We start from the raw sequence: 24284 nt of genomic DNA on the forward strand, positions 1-24284 counted from the left end.
TGTTCTTGGCCCTTTCTCTTCTCACTTTATATGTCTCCCCTTGCTGCAAGTATCTCATCTTCTGGGATTCCTCACCACTTTTATGCTGATGACACACACATTTTTCCCTCCTCATTTATTCCGGCTATCCACTATAATTTAACTTCCTGCTTTCTTGCAATCAAGTTCAGGATGTCAGACCACTTCCTTGTCCTGAACTCATCTAAAACTGAAGTTCAGTTTTTCCCCGCCACCACTATTCCCCCCTTACCCTCCTTCTACTGTCTTTTTCCATCCTTCTTCTTTATCTTTTTCCAACACTGCTCGCAATCTCGGCTTTTACCTTGACATTGAATCATCCTTTTTCCCTTCACATTTCTACTATTTCCCGTTCTTGTCACTTCTTCCATCTCTTTAACATTTGTAACACTAATTTATTTCTGATCTTTGGCACTACAAAACTCCTGATCTCATCTTTTTTTCTTGCCTTTTTTACTGTTCTACTATTCTTTTTGGTCTTCCTCTTTCTCGCTTGGCCCCTCTTAAATCCATCTTCAATGCTTTTGTTTGCCTTCTCTACTGGCTATCTCCTCATAACTCCATTTCTCAATCTCTGTCTTCGCTTGGCTGGCGTTCTTTCTCCTTTCGGCTTGAATTACATTTTCTTTGTATTGTCTTTAAATCCTTCTATGGCCTTGCTCCCATTTATTTTTCATCACTGGTCTCTTTCTATGCCCACACTCATTCCCTTCATTCTCAATCTCAATTTCTATGATCTGTCCCTCACTCTCCATCTGCCGAATCCGGATTCTGTTCATGTTATCTTCTTGCCCCTTACCACTGAAACCCTCTCCCTTTCACCCTCCACTCTACTACTTCTGTACTTCTTTAAAGAACCCTCTTCTCCAGTCCTAATTACCTCCTTTAAGACATTTGTGATTTGAATCAATCTTCATTTTTATTGTACAGCGCTTTGGAGTCAAGCACTTTGTAGTAAAGCGTTCTATAAATGCCAAATAAATAATAAAAAAAGCTCTCCTTGGAAGCAAGTCAACACGGAGCAACACAGATTCGATCCTCGGGTTGTAAAGGGATTTCAATCAGGCACACACCCAAGTCTCACCCAGCATGTAGTGCGCAAATGAAACCCTTATTTATTTGTGTCTATAAATTCAATAATCTGAATGATATACCACTCATATCATATCCTTCTGAAAATCCCCCCCCCCCGGTCACACTGAACAAGGAATCAGACTAGTTCGGAACGGTAAATATTTGTTAATTTATTTAGAATTTAAAATCACAATATATTTTTAATAGGTAACAACAATCACCAAGGGGTGGCAAGAACAATGAATGATGTCTTTAATGCACTGGGAATAAGGTAATGAACACAAAAACAATGCAAGCACAGAAAAGAATACGTTTGGGTTGGTTTGGAACAGATAGCACTGTGGTTAGAGGTTCCCCCTGCAACACCACTCAACCCACCAATAAGCGATTTAAATAGATGTGAGGAGAGAGCAGGTACTCAGGAATAATACAGATCAAGCAGAATATCACTCCCACCTTCCCCCCTTAAACACAAGAGAAAAACGAACTGTCAGAATAGCGTTGAAATTGTCTGAGCAAAAACACTAAATGTGGTCAAAAATGCTTAATTTATTATACATTTCTATGGGAGCCACTTTGAACAGATGCAAGCAATCACAAGCAATGATTTAATCAAAAGAAAACAATATGAAACTCAAAGGCAAAGTGGGAAATAATTTAAAGGCAATTTACATGTGTAAAACCTTTGCAAAATGTAAATTTGCGGCAAACTGTTACTTATGCAATTTTTCTTAAAAACAGGTCAATGTGGTTTTGGGGTGTGGAGATAGCTAAGGATGTTAGGTATCAGTGGGAATTGAAATGTTGTTTCTACCTTCAAAACTGAGGGAGTTATGGAGGTTTTAATGAGATGTGTTTTTCAGAAATAAAGACACGAATTTGGACAAGAACTTCAGTTTAAAATCAGAAAATATGGATTATGCTTTTTCTCAAAACTAGAGAATGCAGACTAGAGAACCAAGTTGGGTCGAAGTAAGCTCTGAGACTGATTCATGACTTCCGTAACAGATCCCCAGCGCCTTCCCCGGCGGAACCAGTCCAAACACTCGAAGTGGGATTTTTGGATGAGAGTTACACAAATAAGAATGACTATCAAAATGACGCTTTAGCAAAGAGACAGAAGAAGCTGGCACTAAAGATTTTGACACTGTTACTGGTTATGAAAGTAAGGATAGTTCAGAGATTAGGGTGGGACAAGATAAGGCAAGGTATACAATAGTTCTCTAGCATCCTGTTAATACTCACAATCCACTGGGATTTAAGATTTTAGGCCCGTCAAGATTCTGGTCAATGGATCGGGTCTATCAGGGAAGGACAGCACATCAGGCGTGGGACAGGATCAGCTAGGCCGGTCGCCGGAACTGCACAGGATCTGCCCTTCTTGTTTCTGGATAGTTCAGATCAGCGGGACGGCGAGTTCATCATGCAAGCATTATGGTAGCAAGCCAGATAGTTTCAGGATTCTTCCCCACACCACAGCGCTCCACTGGGTTGTAAGGATTAGTTGAGGATTAATTGAGGATTGAGGCCTAGCTGAAAACGGTTCAGCTACTTTGCCTGTTTCTTGGCATCTGGATCTGGAAGGATGTTAAAGGCTGGATGCTGAATGCTGGATCAGAGTGATTCGCTGGAATCAGAAGAGAGAGTCTCTATGTGTTGTCAGCTGTCTCTATTTATCCTTTCAATAGACATCACTAAAATGGGTGTATGGGCCGGCTTAACTAAACTAGCACCTGTGAACTGGGATTGGATCAGAGCCTCATCTCCGCCTTGCATCCGAGTGATTGGATCAAAGACAGATGATGTTAAGTTTATGGTTTGGTTTTTACAATCCTTAGAAACCTCCCCTAGCCACTCGTATCAACATCAAATTATGTCCTAAATACATATTTATACATTTGTAACCTCTATGAAAATCACATACAAGGATTACTTATTTTATGGAATATCTGTTCATCAAAATCCCACAGCTGTGAGACCTTGTTTCGCCTTTTGCAGCATTTTGTCCATTTCGCCATGAACAAATTTTCCAAACTTTCTCCAAATGTCCACAAATATGCGTGTTCACCATAGGAATGTGTGTGCACAGTTTAACAATTCTATCATAAATACAGTTCCCATAAAACCACATATACTGCCATTCCTGTTCGGAATATGCTACACAGTTCCACCACGTTTTGAAATGTTGGGCCAAAAATTAAATTAACAACTCTGCCCTTTTTATATTTTTCACCACTTCTGATAGCGAGTTATAAATCTCTAAAAATTGTTCATTACATATTCTTAGCAGCAAATGGTCAGCCTTTTGTTTGTCTCTGGAGGCAAGGAGCATTGGGATTTCCTTCTGCAAGCCTATTTTACAACCTTTTGACACGTTCCTTTCCTGGCCTGGAGAATCTGCCATTGTTCAGTCCTTGGTAGCAGACAACAGTCATGTGTCAGTGAGCATCTGCTGAGAGGAATGCCCTCCCCTTGGGTGGAAACCTGTTTTTCAACCTCTTGCAGGCCCAGCCAGCCTTAATTAATTCTTAATTTCTTGACTTGAAATCCAGCATAAAACAAACTTGTTGCATCAGATGACATAGATAACTTACATTCTTAGATTTAAAACTGTGGGATCAAAACAACTGAGATTCATGTTCCTTTCCGCAACCGTCCTTTTATATTTGCTACTCCGGCAGATCTTTAGTTTTAGACAACTTTAAAGTTTAATCAGGAGAACCCATTTGACAGGGGTTGTCATTCACAGGTAGCCCAGTGTGGCTGCACACAGATTTTTGACAGGGATTGTCATTCACAGGCAATCCAGTTTTGCTGAGAACATGTTTTGCTCTTAACATTTCAGGACCTTGTGAATTCATAGTTCTTCATTAGATTTTGAGTGTTGGAAAGTGTTATGTACAGGCATTTTGAAGTTTCAGCAGCAAAGTAAATGTCATTTACAGGCACATTTTGGAGTTTCACTGGCAAAGCGCTGCTTCTCCCTCTGCACTCTATGTTTCCTTGTCATGGAGCCCACTGGCACCTTTTCTGCATCGTGTGCTCTGTTCCACCACACATGCCCCATGGGTGGCTGTTTGTGCAGCCATCTTTTTGTGTGTTGAAAATGTGGTTTTGAAGGTGTTGGCGTGCACAAGTGTTTTGCCACCATTTTACTGTTTATCGCACCATAGATAGCAGAGTGAGGCCGCATAATATAGCAGAGTGGGTCAATACATCCCACAGGGTCCGCGCTTAGAAACCTCTGGGTATTAAGCGCGTTATAAATAACCCATCATATCATATCATTATGGACTCTGTTGGCCATCTTTACTGCACTTACTGGCCATGCCATATTAGCTTGTACCTAGAAGTTACAATTTTTATGAAATATTAACCTTCTTAATGATCATGCCTCTGTGAACAGACAGGGTATATCATATGGAGTAGCATAAATGTTACTAAGATTAGCAATTCCATTAAAACAATAATATCATTCTCTTTAATTGGCTTGCAATTTATCAATGAGATCTTTCTAGCTTGATGTCAGTATTAAGTAAACTACCAAACTACAAACTGGGTGTTAGAACTTCTCAAAAAATAATATTAATTGTTTTGATACATTCATACAGCATGCTAAGAAAAATATCTGGAAAAAATGTATTCAGATTAATAAATATCCCAACCATACCTGGCCTGAAAAGAAAACGATGAAGGTGCTTGCTACCACGCGATATAAAAACAGGTTTAAAGCTCGCAACTTGTGTATCACAAATGCTATCTAGAATTTCCCATTTGGAGTAAAAAAAAGGAAGAAAATATCTTTTGGGACATGATAAGAAGTTTTGTAAATGCAAAATCTAATTTAGTGTTGAATCCTATAGGCAAATTCAATTGTATAAGGGCCATTAGTGATCTTTATTTTGTTCTAGGCTGTCGCTTTGTAATGGATATTTCCTATGTGTCTACTCCCTATTTTTTAGAGGGATTTGAGCAAGATAATATTGTTATGATTATCAAAGCCCTGAATAACGCACGTGCCCCTGGCCCTGTTGCACTGGCTAATGCTGTTCTAATAGAGAATCCTATATTTTGGGCATTTGTAGTAGAGCAACTATTCCGTTAAATATTAAAATATGGTTTAATCCCCTCTAGTTGGTGGAGGTCTATTTTTGATCCCTGTTTGTAAAAAGGGTGATCATATAGATCCCCAAAACTATAGATTACTAGCTATGCTCAATGTTAGTCAAAAGAAGTTCTCCACCATATTGCTATAGAAATTAACTAAGTGGGCAATGGATGCTGTATTATTGTCTCCATTTCAAACTGGTTTCCGTAAAGGGCATAGCACCCTCAATAATATTTGTATCCTTCAGTTTATTATTTTGCCATGTAAAGACAGGGTCAATGATAAGCTATAGTTATGTTTTATAGATTGTATTAAAGCATTTCATACAATTTCTAGATCCTTGCTTTGGACAAAACTGAAAAATTGGGGTATTGACCTTTCACTGTTGTATTTCATTGTTTCTTTGTACACCAACACGACTGTGGTTGTACACAAGAGTCAAGAGGGTAATATCAAATCTGAAGTATCCATGAATACAGGAGTCAAACAGGGCTGTGCATTAGCTCCAGTGCTGTATAATATGTATGTCAGTGATATGGATCTGGTTATTAAGTCAACTCAATGCGTTTCCCCTCGTATTGGTATGACCCCGGTCCCATGGGTAGCATATGCTGATGATGCTATTCTGATGGATCGTACACCTATCGGGTTACAACGCAGATTAGAGGCATTGTCTATCTACACTCAGGAAAGCAATCTTAAACTAAACGCCTCCAAAACAAAAGTTTTAATTATGGTGGTAAATTCAAGAAAACTACTTTCTCATGGTGCATTTATGAAATTCCCTCACAAGTTATGGACAGGTACTCCTATCTTGGATTCTCGATTTGTTATTCTCCCCCTCTGTGTTTCTATGACAACCATATTCGTTTGAAAATACAAAAGACATGTTTTTGCTAAAACGTTACATATGCAGAATGGGTGGGAATAATATTGAGGGCCTTATTTCTATATATCGTAAAAGTCTGCTTGCAAGACTATTGTATGGACTCGCTGCCCTCCCTACTTATATGATGACTTGGATTGAAAAGTTGGAGGTTCATTTACTGCAGTCCATTTTGCGGGTTCCCGATCATTGATGCCAGTGGAGGCTCTTTTCTGTGAATTTGGTGTTCCTTCCATACGCTCATTATGGCTTGAACAATGATGTCATCTTTATTTTACTCTTATTTTATCTTCCTCATCTTCAAATATACTGATTAGCCGAACAATGTGTACATCATGGCAAAAATGTATTTTTAGTGTAATTGTGTAGTACTGTATTGATACATTTAACCCAACTTAACCTGCCTATTGACTTGATTTTAGATCCACACAGGGCAATTGTTTTAAAAAATAAAACTAGAGATTTTGATATGTGCTCCAGCAATGATAGACTGGCTAAATTGAAATGATATGCTGAATATAACAAGCAGGGCTTTCAACAGAAACTGCCTTGTACTTATTTAACAAAATTGTATTCAACTCAAATAGGGAGATTTATCATATATCTTTGTCTTAATATTTTACCTATGCTGGAGCATACTGGCCGGTGGGCAAATGTACCTAGAAATTAAAAGTTATGCCGATTATACAAGCTAAATTTGCAGTCTGCCCACCACCATCTCACACAATGTTCAAAATTGCAATCATATTATTATAAAAGTTATTCTAACTTTGTTAATTTTATTCACTGTGTTGAATGTGACCAGTTTTGGAGCACTATATTATGTCCAGAATCCATTGTTATCACTGCCGCAGAATTTCATGTTTGGAGGGAAGTGTCTTCTTTTATTTCCATGCTGTGAAACTCAAATATGGGTGAATATTTATCACTGATTTGTACCTCTTTCTCTCTTTTTATACAAATGTTTCCTTTTATTGATATTTTAACTTGATACGAGACAATATTGTGTGCGGATATATAAATATTTCTGTATATTACCTGTATTTAACTTGTATGGCCATGCTCATTTTTTAATAATAAGAAAATTGTAAAGGTTTGCATATAACCAATTGCCCAATTAAAATACAAACATTTAAAAAACTATGCCACTTCATTGCACCGCGTGGTCAATGTTTTTTTGCAGAGAAAGCAAGGTGTGCTGCAACAAGGCTCCGCCTTCCAAAAGGAAATGAACAGCAGACTTCAGGTAAGCAGTCCACATACACCGTGTCACTTCACTGCCTTTCTACTAAAACTCTTCTATTCACTAGAGACAATCCCTTGCTCCTGCCTAAACATTTATGCTGTGGGCTGCCATCCACAAAAAGTTGGTTTACCTTTTTTTTCAAAAACATAAAACCCCAGCTAGACAGAGGTCTTGGTTTTAATTGCTGTCTGTAATTCCTGGGATGGTATATTCGAACATTTACCTGAGTGTTCTACCATACATATGACTACATACCATACATATGGTCATCCAATACAGATGACTCGTCTGCAGCATGTCCAAGCAGACGGATAACTGGCAAAAGGCTTCTAAATTCAAACTTATATCCCTGGGGATAGTACCATTGCACTAACTACTGATTAGAATTCAGGTACACCTCAAAACCATGTGCCTTATCCATAAGCCATACTCGCTGGTTTTCCCAGGCTACTCGCCTCAAAAATAAGCTGCTGTTATCTTATGAAACTACTTAGATTGCAGCATTCTCTACTCCTGACCTTCCTGAGATTCAAGAGAGTGAGAGCAACTTTTCTAAATTGGCATCGAGAGAATGAAAATTAATGCCTACGGTTAGAACAAACTCATCGTGTTTATATGAAGAAGCTAAATGTGCTGCTCTTTCAGATTTGTTATGGAAAGTTAACGGCCAACATTTGCCCATGAGAACCTTGTCTTGGCAGAGGGTAATGCCATTTTCTTTCATGCTCCCAGATGCCATTAGTGACTTTAGGATCTTTACAAAACCACCTACAAAGACAAGCATAAAATACTAACAGCCTCATTACGAGTTACGTGGTAAGTGGTAAAATTGGCGGTAACTGAGTTACCACCAATTCTACCACTACGCAAAATTATGGATTTGGGTTTTGATTGGAGGTTTTACCTCCACGAAATCCCTAGAGGTAAATCTTCCCACTCAACGCCAGAAATCGGCAGAATTGGTGGAATTACTGCAGCGGTTATTCTGCTGCAGTCATTTTGCTGCAGTAATTCCACAAAAAAAGACCCATTGAGTCCAATGACCCAAAATAAATGCGGAATTACACAGCCACTACCACTTGTAATCAGGCAGAAATTCCACCAGAGCAAGTGGCGGTAACAGTAATTCCTCAGGGATATTTATTGGAGGATTTACCTCTGATCTTCTGCCAAACTCGTAATGAGACCCTTAGTCCTCCAATTTTTACCTCCATTCCAGGAGTGGAAATCCACATCATAAAAAGCCCACTGGAAGTTTTACAAGTAAGTTATTCTATTTAATACTGGTAAAACTTAAATGTGTTTATGGGGACATCGAATGTGGAGTAGTGGGTATTTCTGATGCTTACCTGCTTAACACCCATTCCCAGGCAACACATAAAAAGGTAAGAATTGCAACTTTTGTGCCATTTCAACTCTCATGGATTTTTTGAAAAAGCGCCTCGACTATTTCAGAAAATGCACTGTGGTCAGGACTGGTAGAGTGGCATTGCTGGAAATTGGTTGAATTTTCAGTTTATATACAGGAGCAATTCACATTCGCCCGAAAAAAGACCAAACATGTAATGAGACGCAAAGTCGTGCATGTGGTGTGCTGGAGGCATGTTAATTAACATATTAAGGGAGTACACATCTCTCGTCTTTATCTATTTTGCAGTGAAGATATATATTTTCATCATACTTTAGGGGTTACTGTGACTGGTTGTGTGGTGGCGGTCAAAATGGGAAAGGCTAGAGTCAAAGTATTTGTGCATATTCAAAATCTCAGTCCACCCATACATGTGTTGTTTTTTTTAGTAGGGGTCCAGGGGAAGATGTTGTCTCGTTATCTTCAATATCGTTATGGATTTGTGATGTCTAGTCCTGAGTACACACTCAGACATGTTAGTACTTCTTGTCAAATCACCAGGGAACAGGGGAAGTCGAATTTACTGATGGTCAGGCATCCACACAACTGCTTCTCCCGCTTACCCTCTGACCTTGCGCATTAGTGACCCTAACTTCTCGCACAATGTCACCAATGTTTCTAAGGGTCTCACACTCTAAGTAACAGACAAGGCAGGGGCCTCCATAAGCAGACTCCTTTGACAAATGCACGGGTTGACTGATGCACTTATATGTCACTCACAGTATCAGAACATTTCAAAGATTCAGCCATTTTTTTTTCGTGTCACTCAACAGGAATGAAACAAGTTAACACGTATTCCACGTGCCTAGCGCGCAAGACTTGAATAACCATTTCTCAAATATACACGAAAAGAATATGTGTGATCTGAGATTTTATGCGAGCCTGACATCTGATCATCTGTACTCAGTTATTACTGGTGCCATGTTAAGCAGCAAGATTATGTTGATGGAATATGGCTCTGGGGATCATTATGTATGTATGTATGTATGTATGTATGTATGTATGTATGTATTTTGGTTTTGTATAGCGCCGGTAGCCCGCGGGCATCAGGGCGCTTTGAGACAAAAACACACAATGAACATGACACAAACGCAGCCTAGCCTATCCCATGTGTAAGATGCGCCCTTAGCATCCTTACATGCTGTAAGAGAGGAAGTCCGAGAATTCCTACTGGAAGATAAGTGTCTTAAGACGTTTCCTAAAAGCCAAGTGATTTTCCTCCATTCTCAAGGTCTCAGGAAGTCTGTTCCACATTTGAGGAGCCAGAACCACGAAGGCTCTGCCCAGCCCTGATTTTCGTCTGTGTTTGGGAATGACCAGCAGTCCTGTACCCATTGATCTCAAACTTCTTTGTGGCGCCTATGGAACTATACAGTTCTTTAGATAACCTGGGGCCTTAGCGCATATGCACTTATGAACGAGCGTAAGAGATTTAAAGCTTATCCTCTTGTCCATTTTTAGCCAATGCAGTGACCTTCTCTGGTCTGTAACATGGTCGCTTCTTTTCAAATTTTTGATCAGACTGACCGCGTCATTCTGAATCACTTGGCATCTCGCCAGATCTTTCGCGGTAGCACCAATCATCAGAGCATTCCCGTAGTCCAGCCTGGACAGAATGATGGCTCTGGCTATGGTGGCCAGGTTTGTTTCATTCAGGAATGGTTTAACTGCTCTTATTAACTTGAGGTAGTAGGCTGTGTTTTTTTAGAGGTAATTGGTCTGTGCTTCAGAATTAACCTCTGCATTGACCATCATTCCCAAAGTTTTGACCTGTGCCGAAACTTTTATAATGGCATCCTTTATCTTAAAAAACCTATATTCGCCTCCTAGCTGGCGATTTGAGCCGAAAGTCATCAATTCAGTTTTTGCGTTATTCAGGCACATCAATTGGATTGCATCCATTCATCAATCATGCCATATATTTTCCCTATTGATGCACTATCTTCCTCATGGTTTCCACTCAACTCGACAATGAGCTGCTTCTTCTGAGCAACCAACATTTTCTTTAAGGGCTTTGATGAGAAGCTGGTGATCCACTAGATCAAAAGCTGCGCTCAAGTCGAGCAGGATTAGCATCCCTATTTTGTTACCATCGACCAGACCCAGCATGTGGTTTTGGAGATCTAACATCGCCGTTTCCTTACATGCTGTAAGAGAGGAAGTCCGAGAATTCCTACTGGAAGATAAGTGTCTTAAGACGTTTCCTAAAAGCCAAGTGATTTTCCTCCATTCTCAAGGTCTCAGGAAGTCTGTTCCACATTTGAGGAGCCAGAACCACGAAGGCTCTGCCCAGCCCTGATTTTCGTCTGTGTTTGGGAATGACCAGCAGTCCTGTACCCATTGATCTCAAACTTCTTTGTGGCGCCTATGGAACTATACAGTTCTTTAGATAACCTGGGGCCTTAGCGCATATGCACTTATGAACGAGCGTAAGAGATTTAAAGCTTATCCTCTTGTCCATTTTTAGCCAATGCAGTGACCTTCTCTGGTCTGTAACATGGTCGCTTCTTTTCAAATTTTTGATCAGACTGACCGCGTCATTCTGAATCACTTGGCATCTCGCCAGATCTTTCGCGGTAGCACCAATCATCAGAGCATTCCCGTAGTCCAGCCTGGACAGAATGATGGCTCTGGCTATGGTGGCCAGGTTTGTTTCATTCAGGAATGGTTTAACTGCTCTTATTAACTTGAGGTAGTAGGCTGTGTTTTTTTAGAGGTAATTGGTCTGTGCTTCAGAATTAACCTCTGCATTGACCATCATTCCCAAAGTTTTGACCTGTGCCGAAACTTTTATAATGGCATCCTTTATCTTAAAAAACCTATATTCGCCTCCTAGCTGGCGATTTGAGCCGAAAGTCATCAATTCAGTTTTTGCGTTATTCAGGCACATCCAATTGGATTGCATCCATTCATCAATCATGCCATATATTTTCCCTATTGATGCACTATCTTCCTCATGGTTTCCACTCAACTCGACAATGAGCTGCTTCTTCTGAGCAACCAACATTTTCTTTAAGGGCTTTGATGAGAAGCTGGTGATCCACTAGATCAAAAGCTGCGCTCAAGTCGAGCAGGATTAGCATCCCTATTTTGTTACCATCGACCAGACCCAGCATGTGGTTTTGGAGATCTAACATCGCCGTTTCGGTGCTGTGTGATGCTCTGAAACCCGATTGCTGTTGGTGAAGAGCATTTTGTTCTTCCACATACAATTGCAGTTGTTGTGTGGCTAATTTATCTAGAGCTTTGAGTACAAAGTTTGAGTTGGTCATAGAGCGAAGGTTGGCCGGATCTTTAGGGTCTAAGCCCGCCTTCTTTATTAATGGGGTGATGGTGACCTTTTTTAAATCTTTCGGAACAACGCCTTCACTGAAAGAGGCATTAACCAGTTCTAGTAGGATTGGGGCGAAGAGTTCTTTGTGTTGCAGGATAATACTAGAGGGCAGAATATTTTCTGCGCACGGAGTGGGGTTCATTTGAGAGAGAGCTTCCAGCAATATGGCTTCAGACACTTTCTCAAAAGTGAAGAGAGCCCCACTCGGCCTGGAGATGTCCTCCATTGGCGTAGTTGACCGCGGTGCCGCTTATCTAGCTTTCATTATGTTGCGCCTAGCTTTGTCAATTTTGGCTGCGAAAGCCCTTAGTAGCAGGTTACAGTCCTCCTCAGAAGGTTGAAAAGGCGGTGTAAGGTTTTCTGGTTTTTCAATATTCTTCAGGATGTTAAAAAGTTTGTTTGTTTTGTTGGCGGCTTTTTCAATTTCTTCATTGAAGACATTTTTTTGCCCATCCTTATCCTATCTCTATATATTTTATCCTTTTGTTTCCAGTTGTTTTTGTTTTCCTCACTTTTTTCCCCTTGCCATTTCCTTTCCAGGGTCCTTTTCTCTCTTTTCAGAGTTGCCAACTCAGCCGAGAACCATTTTTGGTTGTTATTATTTTTCCTCACAAGCCGAGTTTCAGCGGAGCCTCGCGCTCTACCATGTCTGCAATACACTTAGTGTATTTTTCTAGGAGTGTAGTGCAGTTATCTTGTTCCTGAAAGGATAGCCTGATTTTCTCAAGGCATACCTGAATTTGTTCTTTACCCAAATTCTTAAAGTTCCTGCTGCTCAGTAGAACATGAGGATTCTGTTGTGGAGCTTGCGTGTGAAGTGTCACTGTGGATGACACCAAATGGTTGTCGCTCCAGACACACGGCGTGGTTTTACAATCCGTGGTCTGGGTATTTTAAAAGCACACAGCCAATCCAGCTGGTTCCCCTGTGGGGTGGTCGCCTCGTCATTGATGACTAGGAAATCAAGATTGTTGAGGTTTTTTTCTAGGGTAATGGCACCCTTATCATTTTTATTACCCCGCCAGAAGTTGAAATCACTGACTACCATGGTCGATGCATTCTTTGTTCTCAGGGTGGCTAGCTGAGAGCATAGTTCACTCCCAAAGTCCGAGACCAAAGCCGGTGGTCTGTAGACTACCACTAGGTTGAAACAATAATTATGGACAAATATTAGTTTCAGGTGAATGGATTCGCACCCACTACAACTGAAATTGGCTTTGAAAATTTTAAATTGTCTTTGGCAATTATTGCAACCCCCCCACCCCGTCCTTCCTGTCTGTTTTAATTATAAATTATGTATCCATCAGGGATTGCCTGCTCACAGGTAGGCCCAATAGGGTCTTTCATCCAGGTTTCAGTGATGCATAGAATATCGAAGTCATTGTCCGTAATCAGGTCTCTGGTATTAGATGCATGTTCGGTCATGGATCGGGAGTTCAGGAGTCCCACTTTTAGGCTAATACCTTTGTCCTGAGGGCTACCTTGCCGACTTTATCTGGCTTGTTAGTGGGTGCGCCGGGTCTATTGGGCCCTCCATACCTTGTATCCCTAAAATAGTGCTAGTAAATGCAACTAAATTGGAGGTTGTTGGCCTCTTACCTGTTGTCTCGAGATGCTCCTGACAGAAGGGTGGCCGAGCAGAGCACCCCAGAGTAAACCAGAGATAACCGGCCCCTACGCGCCAGCGCTTACGCGCCTGACGTGATATTAAATAGTTAAATATTATCAGGCCGATTCATGGAATTATTAGCGCGGCGCAAGTGGCCAAAAACGTGCGAATCGCAGTGGAATAGCGAAAATCGCAGTGCAAGTGCGAAAATCGCACGAAAAGCAGCGCACATCGATTCATGGAAGGCCGTGCGCGAGAAAACCATCGGATGTGCGATAAAAAAGTGCGCGGCGCACGTTGGCGCACAGGCCATCTAACGGCGTGCGCCAGGTTACAGCAAAAATCGCACAGGCCACAGCGAAAATCGCACATAGCGCGGCGCACGCAACAAAAGTAGGCGGAACACGGGGCGTAACACTCGGAATGGGGAACAACTTGCCAAAATGTGGGCGTCACGGGGGAAGCACAGGGTACAAGTGCACGGAACGCCCATACGCTCGCCTACAACACGTATTCATGGAATAGAATAGGGCAAAAAAGCGCACGCTCAAACCAGCGCACAGGCACAAACACGACCGCCACAAGAAAGCAGGCGGTAGCGTCTCTGCGCCTGTAAGAAATGTGCGCCAAAAGGTGCGCCAACAAATAGCACCTATATACAGCCATGATGAATACCCAATACTGTGGCCCTCCAGGACAAATGACGTGCAAAGGGGTACCCACAAACACAGACACGCGCTGACAGAAAAAAAACGTGTGCGTGTATACCGGGGTGCGCGGGAAGTCTCACACGCGAATTGGCCGGGTACGTGGATTACAGGGGTGCGCGGGAAGTCCCACACGTGATTTGTCAGGGTACGTGGATTTCAGGGGTGCGCGGGAAGTTCCACACGCGATATGGCCGGGTATGTGGATTTCAGGGGTGCGCGGGAAGTCCCACACGCGATTAGTCAGTGTACGTGGATTGCAGGGGTGCGTGGGAAGTTACACACGTGATTTGGCCGTGTACGTGGATTTCAGGGGTGCGTGGGAAGTACCACACGCGATTTGTCAGGGTACGTGGATTTCAGGGGTGCGCAGGAAGTTACACACGCGATTAGTCAGGGTACGTGGATTGCAGGGGTGCGCGGGAAGTTCCACACGCGATTTGGCCGGGTACGTGGATTTCAGGGGTGCGCGGGAAGTTCCACACGCGATTTGGCCGTGTCCGTGGATTTCAGGGGTGCGCGGGAAGTACCACACGCGATTTGTCAGGGTACGTGGATTTCAGGGGTGCGCGGGAAGTTACACACGCGATTGGTCAGGGTACGTGGATTGCAGGGGTGCGCGGGAAGTTCCACACGCGATTTGGCCAGGTACGTGGATTTCAGGGGTGCGTGGGAAGTTCCACACGCGTTTTGGCCGTGTACGTGGATTTCAGGGGTGCGCGGGAAGTACCACACGCGATTTGTCAGGGTACGTGGATTTCAGGGGTGCGCGGGAAGTTACACACGCGATTTGGCCGGGTACGTGGATTTCAGGGGTGTGCGGGAAGTTCCACACGCGATTTGGCCGGGTACGTGGATTTCAGGGGTGCGCGGGAAGTTCCACACGCGATTAGTCAGTGTACGTGGATTGCAGGGGTGCGCGGGAAGTTCCACACGCGATTTGGCCGTGTACGTGGATTTCAGGGGTGCGCAGGAAGTACCACACGCGATTTGGCCGTGTACGTGGATTTCAGGGGTGCGCGGGAAGTTCCACACGCGATTTGGCTGTGTGCTCCCAGGTATTACCTGTACACCCTCCACGGCCCCTGCAGGCAGCACACACCACAGGGGACCACCCTGCACACCTGCTCATGTCACCCACCACCCCCACCCCCCAGCCACCAGGGGCACCCTCCACCAGGCCCCCACCCATGTCTCCCACCACCCCCACCCCCCAGCAGTGCAGGGGCATCCTCCACCAGGCCCCCACCCATGTCTCCCACCACCCCCACCCCCCAGCCACCAGGGGCACCCTCCACCAGACCCCCACCCATGTCTCCTACCACCACCACCCCCCAGCGCTGTGGGGCACCTGCCAGCAGGCCCCCACCCATGTCCAACCCATGTCTCCCACCACCCCCACCCCCCAGCCACCAGGGGCACCCTCCACCAGGCCCCCACCCATGTCTCCTACCACCACCACCCCCCAGCGCTGTGGGGCACCTGCCAGCAGGCCCCCACCCATGTCCAACCCATGTCTCCCACCACCCCCACCCCCCAGCAGTGCAGGGGCAGCCTCCACCAGGCCCCCACCCATGTCACCCACCACCCCCACCCCCCAGCCACCAGGGGCACCCTCCACCAGGCCCCCACCCATGTCTCCCACCACCCCCACCCACCAGCAGTGCAGGGGCAGCCTCCACCAGGCCCCCACCCATGTCTCCCACCACCCCCACCCCCCAGCCACCAGGGGCACCCTCCACCAGGCCCCCACCCATGTCACCCACCACCCCCACCCCCCAGCCACCAGGGGCACCCTCCACCAGGCCCCCACTCATGCCCAACTCATGTCTCCCACCACCCCCACCCCCCAGCCACCAGGGGCACCCTCCACCAGGCCCCCACTCATGCCCAACTCATTTCTCCCACCACCCCCACCCACCAGCCACCAGGGGCACCCACCACCAGGCCCCCACCCATGTCTCCTAACACCCCCACCCCCCAGCGCTGTGGGGCACCTGCCAGCAGGCCCCCACCCATGTCCAACCCATGTCTCCCACCACCCCCACCCCCCAGCAGTGCAGGGGCAGCCTCCACCAGGCCCCCACCCATGTCTCCCACAACCCCCACCCCCCAGCCACCAGGGGCAGCCTCCACCAGGCCCCCACCCATGTCTCCCACCACCCCCACCCCCCAGCAGTGCAGGGGCAGCCTCCACCAGGCCCCCACCCATGTCTCCCACCACCCCCACCCCCCAGCCACCAGGGGCACCCTCCACCAGGCCCCCACCCATGTCACCCACCACCCCGACCCCCCAGCCACCAGGGGCACCCTCCACCAGGCCCCCACTCATGTCTCTCATCACCCCCACCCCCCAGCCACCAGGGGCACCCTCCACCAGGCCCCCACCCATGTCACCCACCACCCCCACCCCCCAGCCACCAGGGGCACCCTCCACCAGGCCCCCACCCATGTCTCCCACCACCCCCACCCCCCAGCACTGTGGGGCACCTGCCAGCAGGCCCCCACCCATGTCTCCCACCACCCCCACCCCCCAGCAGTGCAGGCGCATCCTCCACCAGGCACCCACACATGTCCCCCTGCCCCCAGGTCCTGACGATACTCAATCATGGCAGTAATGGGCAGCATACCCAGCACAAACACCCAGGCAAGGATTGCATCCACCCACATAGTGAATGCAATTACATGATACAACCCCAATGGCAAGCATGTAAATGAACACATGTCCGTCACACACACATACACAATGGGTGCAAGTGAATGTCAAAACCCATATCATGACATGTATGAAACCAATGAGAAAATACCACAAGTGAAAGTTAAAAAAACATGTATTAAAGATGAAAAATAAGTAAACAAATCAAACATACAACAATGGGGATAACAAAATAAATGGTCCATGTCCGAGAACAAATGTAAAAATAAAAAAAACAAAGTAATCCAAAAACAAATGTTGTCCAAAGCAATATCATGTGGAAGGAAAATAATGAAAAACCATTTCCTCATGGTGAACACAATAATCAATAAAAAAAATGTTTCTTCAAAAAGCAAACTATATACACGAATATTCCAGGGTCCATGAGCCCAACACCATAAATGAAACCTACTACTATCTAATGAAAAAAATATATACAAAAAAGTGGCCATTGTCCGAGCGGTCCAAAAAAATAAAAATGAATAAAGGAAACCTAACACTAACTAACTAAATAACTATATACAAAGGCAGCGGGCAAGTCCTGCGGCTCACTCGGTGATGTTGCTGGCCAGGGCATCATCGAACTCCATGTCGATGTCCTGGAGGCGGGACTCTGTCCTGGCCCCGAGGTCTCGCAGGGATAACCCCATGTTCAGCTCAAACTCCCTGCGAGCTTCCTCGAGGCACTCAGCCCGCCTCAACGCCCGACGCATGGAGAACTCCGCCCTGACCATGGTGAGCCGCTCCTCTTCCGCCCGCTGCCGCTCCGCACCTATCCGCTGGACCAACTGCTCCCACACGGAAGACACCACCATCCCAGGGTTGCCCTGCCCTCCGGCCGATGCCTGCCCCTCTGATCTTGATGGCCCCGAGCCATGATGCCTCCCACGTCGAGCCTGCCTCCGACGCCACTGCCTCTGCCAGCACGACGGCATCCAGGCTGATGGAAACCACCGACGCCGTCGTGCACGTGCCCTGCCCGATGATGCTGTCACATCTTCCATCTGCTGGGGTCCAGTTGCTGTGTTGTCCACCCCTGCTGGACCTCCGACTCCCAACTGTGGCAGGGATGGGATCCCCACCGAGCTGGCTGTATTGGTCGGGGCAGGTCCACAGGGGGCCCTGGTGGCATCTGGGCCAGAAGACGGCAAGGAGAACGACTGGTGTATAGCCTGCACAGAGGAGGAGAGGGCCGTCAGATTGGCCAACACATCCAGCAAACCCCCGAACATGGCCGATCCCAATTGGGTCACGTCGGCACGGTGCACTTCGTGATGACGTGCGTGCTCCTCCCGGGAAGCATGCACGGCATCACGAATCACAGCCGTGCGCATCGCGACCCCAATCAGGACCTTCTCCACACGGCCAGGGGTTCCCACGTCCGCAGGTGGAGGGGACTTAGGTGACATGGACATCCCCTCTACCTGCGGACGGGCCTGGGATGGGGCATCCCTGCTGGTGCATGGTGGTGCACTCACAGGGTCAGGGACAGCGACATGCACAGGCCCCTCCACGGTGACCTGTGCTGCCTCCTGCCCCTGGCCCTGGACTGCACCACTTGCACCAGCAGGGATGCCCCCACCAGGCCCCATGTGTGCCCCAGTGGCGGCCTCCTCCTCCTCTGTGCAAACCACCAACCTGGATGGCTCCTCACCGTCTCCCACCGTAGCAGGCCCCTGTGGGGGCTCACCCACCCCTTCCGCTGCAGCCGTGGGGGCATCCCCGCCGCCTTGCTCCACAGCGCCGTCTCCGCCCTCTTCTTCACTAGCCGCTGCGTAGAGGGAGACAAAGAACACAAGCATCAGGGTACTGTACAATGGTCCCCTAGACAGGAAGCAATAGCAGATGAGCACCACTGTCAAAGTACACTTCCATCATGTCCCTCCACAACACATGGGTCAGTCCAGGCAAAACACACACAGTAACAGGCATGGTGCATGCCATGGACATTTCCATGCATGTCCAATGGACTCTTGAAACATTCAATGATATGTAACTCACATGCATCATGGCTCATGCCTATCACATGCACACACTTCACCTCAGTCACATCCATCTGGCCCCAAACACACCAAACACAGCGGATACAAGGGTAATTTGGCTGCTTCACTGAATCTGTGCATTGTCACACACATGTGTCATGCATCCATGGCATGCACAAGTCACAGACACGCAGGTCAGGCACACAGACATGGCTACCATATATGTACCTGGCATCAGCACCCATCCCTCACCCCCACCCATGTCCAGGTACAGAGACTGGCATGCTCTCATGTTCAAAATCTGCATAGGGCTCCCCATGCGGCATTTGAACACATGCAACAACCATGTGGGTCACACATCACTGGTCGCACATTCATTACTATGATGTCCCTGCACACATACATGCATACATGGCCTATGGCACACATACAGGCAAGTATCATAGAACCAGCACACCGCAACATGCCCTGTCTCACACAGTAATGCTTGGACACTTACCGCTCAACTCCAGACGGGCCTCCCTCTCAAGGATCTGGGCGTGGAGCGCTGGGCGTACGCGTTCCAGGACCCTCATCTGGATGGAACTCATGCGGCCCCGGCCCCCCTCCATGAGGCGCCGGGCCTTCACAAGGGTCCTGGACCTCAAGTCCTCCCAGCGCTTCTTGATCTTCTGGACGTTGCGGGTTGCCACCCCCTCCGCGTTGATGGCAACCACACAGTCGGCCCAGATCCTCTCCCGTCCTTCCTTGCTGGCGCGGGACGATCCAAATAGGGCATCATACTGCCCCAGGACATGCTCCACCAGGACACCAACTTCGGTGGCAGTGAAGCTGGTGCCCCTCTGCCACTCTGGCCTGGGGTTGCCACTGGTGCCAGATGTGGAAGTGCCCGACATGGCAACCCCAGAGGCAGGTGTGGGTGGGCAACTGGGCCCTGGGGCTGGGCTGTGGAGCGATGTAATCCCAGTCGGGAGTCTTCAGTTCCAGCAGGGGTGGACACAGCAACTGGACCCCTGCAGATGGCTGATGTGCAGGCACCAAATTGCAGGGCACGGTGGCAGCAGGCAGGCAGGCAGGCAGGCAGCAGCAGATGGCACGTGGGAGGCTGCTCGGGGCACTGGGGGGCAGTAACTCGGCCTTCTGGGCAGGAGCGTGGTCTTCCTTGTGTTTTCGCGTGGCCAGCTTGATACGGAGTGATTTGGCACGTGAAAATCCTGCACGTCAGCGTGAAATCCGAGGAAAGGCCCTTAGCGCGTAAGCGCGTCAGCACGCATACGCGATTCTATTGGTCCAGAGTCCCTCAGCGCGTAAGCGCGTCTGTGACGTGACCCGCACGGGTGTTCCCCACTCAGCACGTGATGACGGAGCACACGTGGAAATACTGCACGTCAGAGTGTCATCGCGTGTAATTGGACAAAAGTGCGCGTACACGCGATTGGCCTATGTACGTGTATTTCAGGGGTGCGCGGGCACTTACACACGCAAGTACGTCAGCGCACCTGTATCCCGTGGTGCGTGGGAATTTCCACACGCTATTGGACTGGGAACTGGATTCCAGGGGTGCGCGGGTCACACGCTCGCCTAGAACACGCGCAAAGCATAAATTTGCGCACTTTAACAATAACAAGCTCAGACGCCAGGATGAACATACCGTTCCTAGCAGCAGTGGCAGTGGGCTACCAAAGGAGGAGGAGGAGGATAGTCAGGGCCAGAATATTCACACCCACAACCAGCCTTTTCGGGATGCCTGATGACCAGGTGTATGGGAGGTACAGGTTTCCACCACACATAATACTTGACCTGGTGAGTGAGTGGGAGGATGACCTCACATCACCCACCCTGTGCTCCCAAGCACTCAGCCCCCTGGAGAAGGTCCTCAATGTACTGCACTTCTTAGCCACTGGATCATTTCAACTGACAAGTGCCATAGTGGGTGGGGTGTCACAGGCCACCCAGTCACGCTGCCTACACCAGGTCTTGAACATCATCACTGCACACCCATCAGTCCGCAGGCACATATACCTGCCCAGAACACCTGCAGAAAGGCATGCTGCCGCCCTGGATTTTTACGGTGTGGCACGATTCCCCAAAGTGCTAGGTGCCATCGACTGCACCCATGTGGCTCTACGTCCCCCAGGGCATCTGAGCACATCTATAGGAACCGCAAGCACTGGCATTCCATCAACGTGCAGGTAGCATGTAATGCCAAGGGAATCATCACCTCAGTATATGCCAACTATCCCGGGTCCACCCACGACAGCTTCATTTACCGAATGTCCACCCTAAGCCGGGACCTAGAAGCTGGGCAGCATGGCGATACATGGCTGCTTGGTGAGTATGTATGCCACTGCACATGCATGCATGTTGGATACTGAGCAAGGTCACAACCCCACCAATGATACCAATCACCACCTCCACAGGGGACATTGCCTACCCTCTCAGCCCCCACATGATGACGCCAATTCGGAACCCCACCACGCCACCCGAGGTAAGATATAACACAGCCCACATTACGACCCGGGGCATAGTGGAGCGCACATTCGGAGTGCTAAAGTCACGCTTTCGCTCCCTTGACCGTTCTGGCGGGCAGCTGTTATACGCTCCCCCAGTAGTGTGCAGGATCATAGTGGCAGCATGTGTCCTGCACAACGTTGCAACACGCCGGGGCCTGGCCGTGGACATGGTGGTGGCCCCACATCCCCAACCACATGCACAGCCGCTGCGCATGGGAGGGGAAAGGGCACGGGGGGAGGCAGCCCGTACACAGCTAGTGGCTAATTACTTCACATAGTGATCACACCCCTGTGGAGTGCACACTGGCCTGGCACATTCCATCTGACAATCAATGATGACTCAACCTGACACTGATCCTGAATGTCTGGAGATTCAACCGTGAAAAGCATATCAGCCTGAGATTGTTCACCTGGAAGTGTTACAATGTGTGCATCCCTACCCACACACACCACCAATGCAGTTTTGTGAAGAAACACATTCAAGCAGCTAAAATGAATACCCACTTGCTAAATGCAACAAGAGGACAGTGCCATGTCACCCAACCCATCCCCAGCACCGCCACACAACACACCGTGCCATGTCATGCTATGTGCAGGTAAACAAAGTAATCCCCACAACATGACAAGTGTCACGATGTACAGTGTCACCAATTGAAACTTGCTACACCTGAAATGCTCACTGTAATGCAGGACCAACAACAAACTTGAGCAGGTACTACCATTAACATGACTTCACTAATGTAATAAATCAGTAGTCTCACCACCTGGAAATACCTGCACTCCCACCACTTCCAACTGTACAGTGTTGGCGCCATGTAGAGTTGTAGGTGCACTGCTGCCAACAAGGACCCCATCTCCAGACTAGAGGGCCTTGTGTAGACATGAGGAAGGGACCTGCAAATTGGGAGGCAGACACAGATGATGAGTTACACATCAATGCAACATGCAGTGTACAACAGAACAGCAATATGCACTAGGAATGTATACACAGTATTGACTAGACTACCCACACATGTAGTGGGAGTCCAATGTCACCATGTACTTCAATGTCACTTGGGCACACCCTTTGCAAGCCCATGGAAACGGGAAGCAGGAGTGACTCAAACCCAGGCATCTGAACCAAATACATGACAAGCCTGCATGTGCCCAGCCACAATGCAGCATATGCCCACAGGAACCACGGAAGCCAACAAATTGTCCCAAAAAAATTGGGAAAAATATAAAAATAAAAAAAATAAAAAAAAAATAAAAAAAAAAAAAAAATGGCCATTAATGGGCCCGGGGGGGTTGGGGAGGCCACCCAGGAGGTCCGAGGACAGGGTGCACACCAAAACCCACCTGTGTGGATCCTGGGAAAAAAAAACACCTCCATGGGCTCATGGCCCACACGGCTACCCTGTTGTGGGAGTATCACTGCTGTCGCTATTATCACCCTGTGCAGCTGCATCCGGAGGTGGTTGCACTATGGGAGGCAGCCCACGCAAGGCCCTACTCTGTTCCTCCATGGCTGCAAGCATGCGGGTGTGGTAGGTCTCGTTCTGGAGGATGAGGGTGCGGAGGTCCCCATGCAACAACTCACGGGATGCCCGGACCTCCGCCCTTGTTGCTTGCATCTCAGCTGAGAGCGTACGGGTGAGACGCTCCAGCTGCTGTTCTGTCCTTTGGTGTGTTGAAGCCTCAAGCTCAACAAGAGTCGTCCTGAGTTGATGGAGCTCCTGCCTCAGGGTTTCCCTGTGGCCCTGGGACTCTATGGAGATGGCCTCCTGCAGAGTCGCCAGTGCCGCCCGCCTGTCCCTGTTGGACGCCAACATGTCCTCCCTGTGTGACTGGCAGATGGAGTCGGTTGCCTGCTCTAGTCGCTCCATCAGCCTTTCAGGGGGGACAATGGAAGTGGCCACCCTATCCATGGCCTGAGCCATCATCTCGGATGATGCTGCCTGTTGGGTAGCCATACCGTAAATGGATTGCTCCCATGCGGTATTGCCAGGTGGCGTACGGCCACCACGTCGGCGGGCACCACACCTGTCTGGGGCAAGGCGGACTGCGCCTTGCTGTGCCGGCACTGCCTGAGGCTGCAGGACTGCATTCCCCCTCTGATCTGCTAGCCCAGGAACAGGATCAGATGTCGCGGAGTGTGACCCTGCATCCGTAACCACCAAAGGCCTAGCTGCCAACACTGACATCCCCATTGAGGGTTCTGACCCTGGTGCAGGTGGGTTGGACAGAACAGAATCCCTCCCTGGAACACTCACCTGCGACGGCACGTAGGTGTCATCATCCAAATCAACAGCTGAGTACAGCTCGGGGGAGGTGCAGCCAGAGACACCCCTTGAGAGCACGACCTGCAGCACTTGTGGGTTCTCACCCACCAGCACACCACGTCCCTCACTGGTGGTTGGTCGGCCCTCGGACCCCTCCTGGCTCTGCACCATCTCCACAACCCCAGCAGTATCAGGTGCGTCTTCCCCTGCAAGGACATAATAACAAAGAAATGGAAACAGGCATTAGCACCATGGCACACAATGAGGGCTGAGAAGCAAGAGAACCAGTACTTGATTGACACATGTCCCACATGACTAAGACCCTCCCATGCATGCACCCTCACTGCGTATGAAGGGCAGGCAAATGGCACACACTGATGACACAAAGATGGAAGATGAACACATTTCCTGCATGCTGCCTGGCAGTGGCATCACACATTGGC

Source organism: Ambystoma mexicanum, chromosome 5p (genome assembly GCF_040938575.1).
Source record: "Ambystoma mexicanum isolate Mex_15411 chromosome 5p, UKY_AmexF1_1, whole genome shotgun sequence".
Lineage (NCBI taxonomy): Eukaryota > Metazoa > Chordata > Amphibia > Caudata > Ambystomatidae > Ambystoma > Ambystoma mexicanum.